Source organism: Manis pentadactyla, chromosome 7, assembly GCF_030020395.1.
Source record: "Manis pentadactyla isolate mManPen7 chromosome 7, mManPen7.hap1, whole genome shotgun sequence".
Classification (NCBI taxonomy): domain Eukaryota; kingdom Metazoa; phylum Chordata; class Mammalia; order Pholidota; family Manidae; genus Manis; species Manis pentadactyla.
This window is the reverse complement of record NC_080025.1, coordinates 39,342,899-39,349,104: the sequence shown is the minus strand read 5'-3', so window position 1 is coordinate 39,349,104 and position 6,206 is coordinate 39,342,899.

Genomic DNA, 6,206 nt, shown 5'->3' with positions numbered 1-6,206 from the left:
CCCACCAGCTGTGCAGGAGGGTTCCCCTTTCTCCACATCCTCACCAACACTTGTTATCTGTCTTCTGGATGTTTGCCATCCTAAATGGTGTGAGGTCATATCTCATTGTGGTTTTAATTGGCATTTCTACACCAGCTGTTGAAGAGGCTGTCATTTCCCCATTGTATATCCATGGCTCCTTTATTGTATATTGATTGACCATATATGCATGGGTTAATATCTGGACTCTCTATTCTGTTCCTGTGGTCTATGCATCTGTTATTGTGCCAGTACCAAATTGTCTTGATTCTGTGGCTTTGTAGTAGAGCTTGAAGTTGGGAAGTGAGATCCCCCCTGCTTTATTCTTCCTTCTCAGGATTGCTTTGGCTATTCGGGGTCTTTTGTGGTTCCAAATAAATTTTAAAACTATTTGTCCCAGTTTGTTGAAGAATGCTGTCGGTATTTTGATAGGGATTGCACTGAATCTGTAGATTGCTTAGGCAAGATGGCCATTTTGACAATATTAATTCTTCCTACTCAAGAGCATGGGATGAATTTCCATTTATTAGTGTCCTTTTTAGTTTCTCTTAAGAGTGTCTTGTAGTTTTCAGGGTATAGGTCTTTCACTTCCTTGGTTAGGTTTATTCCTAGGTATTTTATTCTTTTTGATGCAATTGTGAAAGGAATTGTTTTCCTGAGTTCTCTTTCTGCTAGTTCATCATTAGTGTATAGGAATACAACAGATTTCTGTGTATTAATTTTGTATCCCACAACTTTGCTGAATTCAGATATTAGTTCTAGTCGTTTTGGGGTGTACTCTTTAGAGTTTGTTATGTACAATATCATGTCATGTGCAAACTGTGACAGGTTGACTTATTCCTTACCTATCTGGATGTGTTTTATTTCTTTGTGTTGTCTGATTGCTCTGGATAGGACCTCCAGAACTATGTTGAATAAAAGTGGGGAGAGCGGGCATCCTTGTCTTGTTCCTGATGTTAGGAGAAAAGCTTTCATCTTCTCGCTGTTAAAGTATAATGTTGGCTGTGGGTTTGTCTTATATGGCCTTTATTATGTTGAGGTACTTGCCCTCTATACCCATTTTGTTGAGCATATTTATCATGAATGGATGTTGAATTTTATTGAATGCTTTTTCAGCATCTATGGAGGTGATCATGTGGTTTTTGCCCTCCTTTTTTTATTTTTTTTATTTTTTTTTATTTTTTTTTAGATAATTATTTTTTATTGAAGGGTAGTTGACACACAGTATTACATTACATCAGTTTCAGGTGTACAACACAGTGATTCAACATTTATATACATGATAATTCTAAGCACCAGCTATCACCATACCAAGTTGTTACAATATTTTGACTATATTCCTTATGCTACACATTACATCCCGGTTGCTTATTTATTTTACAATTGGAAGTGTGTACTTTTTCTTGGTTGTTGTTGTTAGGGCATCTCTCATATTTATTGATCAAATGGTTGTTAACAACAATAAAATTCTGTATAGGGGAGTCAATGCTCAATGCACAATCATTAATCCACCCCAAGCCTAATTTTCGTCAGTCTCCAATCTTCTGAAGCATAACGAACAAGTTCTTACATGGAGAACAAATTCTTACATAGTGAATAAGTTACATGCTGAATAGTACAAGGGCAGTCATCACAGAAACTTTTGGTTTTGCTCATGCATTATGAACTATAAACAGTCAGTTCAAATATGACTACACATTTGATTTTTATACTTGATTTATATGTGGATACCACATTTCTCTCTTTATTATTTTTAATAAGATGCTGAAGTGGTAGGTAGATACAACATAAAGGTAGAAAACATAGTTTAGTGTTGTAAGAGAGCAAATGTAGATGATCAGGTGTGTGCCTGTAGACTATGTGTTAATCCAAGCTAGACAAGGGCAATAAAACATCCACATATGCAGAAGATTTCTCTCAGAACAGGGGGGGTGAGGTTCTAAGCCTCACCTCTGTTGATCCCCAATTTCTCACCTGATGACCCCCCTGCGACTGTGCCTGTCTTAGGTTGTTCCTCCCTTGAGGAATCTTACCCGTCTCTGGCTAACCAGTCATCTTCCGGGGCCATACAGGGAAATGTTAAGTTGGTAAGTGAGAGAGAAGCCTTATTGTTTGAAAAGGTTAGCTTTTTATTTCTTTGCATATTTATGCCCTGTGGCTTCTATGCCCAGCATTTGTCTTGAGGTATCTTTACCACTTGGAGGAGTTATGATACTCGGTAAATTTGATATGAGGCACGAATTCTATTTAAGAATTCGTTGTAATTAGGAAGGAAGAAGAAAAGCTATAGAAGTAGCAGGCGGGAGAAAACATGGGAAGATTGATTAATTCTTTGACATATCTTCTTGTAGAGTAACTTCAGCATGTATAGGTTTTAAGCTACTACTTAAATTGCGCACACACATTAACATAATAGGAGTATAGTTACATAACCAAAGCATACCTGTAATTACCAGCCATCTCCAGTGAAACCAAGAAAACCAGTTAGGCACCCTAGGCATTTGTGAAAACTTATCAATGATATGATGGTTATTATCTAACTGAATTTGGATAGTTTGAGAAAAATCAGACAAATTAAAACAACCCGTTCCTGGGCACTGTTCACATCCCATATGTTCTTTTAACAGTAAATAGTCTGTAGTTGTAAGATTTTGGAGCGCTACAATTTGCACTTCTCCTAATTCTTGGTTGAGTTCCAACAGTATAGATCCAGTCAAATTTGTTGTTTTACTGTATGCACAGGCCAGCTTAGATATCTCCTTCATTCCCATGGCAAGTCCAGGAGCTGGTGGGATGAGTGCATCTACAGCTGTAGCAGTGCGTGGATCTTTGTTGGGGTTTTTTGATGATCATCTTCTGGCATGAGTCTTCCCGAGAGTGCTGATGTTGGAAGTTCTCTTTCATATCGTATCTTAGTTCATTTTCGGGGTAGCCAAATTAGGCTTTGATCCTCTGTATAAACACAAACAGACCCTTTGCCTACACTTTTATATGTCCTTTATATCATTGTGTAGAACTCATTAGAGGTCACCACATAGGAACTGCATTTTTTTTTTAATCATTAATCTACACTTACATGACGAATACTTTGTTTACTAGGCTCTCCCCTATACCAGGTCCCCCCTATATACTCCTTTACAGTCACTGTCCATCAGCGTAGCAACCTGTTGTAGAATCACTACTTGTCTTCTCTGTGTTGTACAGCCCTCCCCTTTCTCCCACCCCGCTATGGATGCTAATCTTAATACCCCCCTACTTCTTCCCCCCTTTTCCCTCCCTACCCACCCATCCTCCCCAGTCCCTTTCCCTTTGGTACCTGTTAGTCCATTCTTGAGTTCTGTGATTCTGCTGCTGTTTTGTTCCTTCAGTTTTTCCTTTGTTCTTATATTCCACAGATGAGTGAAATCATTTGGTATTTCTCTTTCTCTGCTTGGCTTGTTTCACTGAGCAAAATACCCTCCAGCTCCATCCATGTTGCTGCAAATGGTTGGATTTGCCCTTTTCTTATGGCTGAGTAGTATTCCATTGTGTATATGTACCACATCTTCTTTATCCATTCATCTATCGATGGACATTTAGGTTGCTTCCAATTCTTGGCTATTGTAAATAGTGCTGCGATAAACATAGGGGTGCACTGATCTTTCTCATACTTGATTGCTGCATTCTTAGGGTAAATTCCTAGGAGTGCAATTCCTGGGTCAAATGGTAAGTCTGTTTTGAGCATTTTGATGTACCTCCATACTGCTTTCCACAATGGTTGAACAAGTTTACATTCCCACCAGCAGTGTAGGAGGGTTCCCCTTTCTCCACAGCCTCGCCAACATTTGTTGTTGTTTGTCTTTTGGATGGCAGCCATCCTTACTGGTGTGAGGTGATACCTCATTGTAGTTTTAATTTGCATTTCTCTGATAATTAGCGATGTGGAGCATCTTTTCATGTGTCTGTTGGCCATCTGTATTTCTTTTTTGGAGAACCGTCTGTTCAGTTCCTTTGCCCATTTTTTAATTGGGTTATTTGTTTTTTGTTTGTTGAGGCGTGTGAGCTCTTTATATATTCTGGACGTCAAGCCTTTATCGGATGTGTCATTTTCAAAGATATTCTCCCATACTGTAGGGTTTCTTTTTGTTCTATTGATGGTGTCTTTTGCTGTACAGAAGCTTTTCAGCTTAATATAGTCCCACTTGTTCATTTTTGCTGTTGTTTTCCTTGCCCGGGGAGATATGTTCAAGAAGAGGTCACTCATGTTTATGTCTAAGAGGTTTGTGCCTATGTTTTCTTCCAAGAGTTTAATGGTTTCATGACTTACATTCAGGTCTTTGATCCATTTTGAGTTTACTTTTGTATATGGGGTTAGACGATGGTCCAGTTTCATTCTCCTACATGTAGCTGTCCAGTTTTGCCAATTTGCCCTCCTTTTTATGTGATGGATGATGTTGATGGATTTTTGAATGTTGTGCCATTCTTGCATCCCTGGGATGTCATGTTGTATGATCCTCTTCATGTATTTTTGAAATCGGTTTGCTAATATTTTGTTGAGTACTTTTACATCTATGTTCATCAGCGATATTGGTCTGTAGTTTTCTTTTACTGTGGTGTCTTTGCCTGGTTTTGGTATTAAAGTGATGCTGGCTGGCCTCATAGAATGAGTTTGGAAGTATTCCCTCCTCTTCTATTTTTTGGAAAACTTTAAGGAGAAAAACTTTAAGGAGAATGGGTATTATGTCTTCTCTAAATGTTTGGTAAAATCCTGGGGTTTTTTTTCTTGGGTAGTTTTTTGATTACCAATTCGATTTCATTGCTGGTAATTGATCTGTTTAGATTTTCTGTTTCTTCCTGGATCAGTCTTGGAAGGTTGTATTTTTCTAGAAAGTTGTCCATTTCTTCTAGGTTATTCAGTTCATTAGCATATAGATCTTCACAGTATTCTCTAATAATTCTTTGTATCTCTGTGGTGTCAATCATGATTTTTCCATTCTCATTTATGACTGTTAATGTGTGTAGATTCCCTTTTTTTCTTACTAATTCGGGCTAGGGGTTTTTTTTTTTTGTTCATTTTTCTCAAAGAACCAGATCTTCATTTCAATAATTTTTCTATTGTTTTATTCTTCTCAATTTTATTTATTTTCTGATCTTTATTATGTCCCTCCATCTGCTGACTTTTGGCCTCATTTGTTTTTCTTTTTTTCAGTTTCAATAATTTAGACTATTCATTTGGGATTGTTCTTCCTTCTTTAAATAGGCCTGGATTGCAATATACTTTCCTTTTAGATCTGCCTTTGCTGCATGCTATAGAAGTTGGGGTGTTGTGCTATTGTTTTCATTTGTCTGCATATATTGCTTGATCTGTTTTAATTTGGTCATTCATACATTGATTATTTAAGAGCATGTTGTTTAGCCTCCATGTGTTTCTGAGAGTTTTTGTTTTCTTTGTACAATTTATTTCTAGTTTTATACCTTTGTGATCTGAAAAGTTGGTTGGTACAATGTCATTCTTTTTGAATTTCCTGGGGCTCTTTTTGTGGCCTACTATTGAAAATGTTCCATGTGCACTTGAGAATGTTTATCCTGTTGCTTTGGGTGTAGTGTTCCATAGATGTCTATTAGGTCCACCTGTTCTACTTTGTTCAGTGCTTCTGTGTCCTTAGTGAGTGGTGTGTTGAAGTCTCCTAAAATGAATGCATTGCATTCTATTCCCTCCTTTAAATGTTAGTATTTGTTTCACATATGTAGGTGATCCTGTGTTGGGGGCATAGATATTTATAATGATGATATCGCCTTATTGGACTTACCCCTTTATCATTATGTAATGTCCTCGTCTCTTGTGACTTTCTTCTTTTCGAAGTGTTTTGTCTGATACAAGTACTGCAACACCTGCTTTTTTCTCCCTATTGTTTGCATGAAATAACTTTTTCCATCCCTTCACTTTTAGTTTGTGTATGTTTTTGGGTTTGAAGTGAGTCTCTTGTAGGCAGCATATAGATGGGTCTTGCTTTTTTACCCATTCTATTATTCTGTGTCCTTTGATTGGTGCATTCAGTTCATTTACATTTGGGGTGATTATTGATAGATATGTACTTATTGCCACTGCAGGCTTTGAATTCATGGTTACCAAAGGCTCAAGGGCAGCTTCTTTACTATCTTTCTAACTTAACTTACTTATTACCCTATTAAAAACACAGTCTGATGAT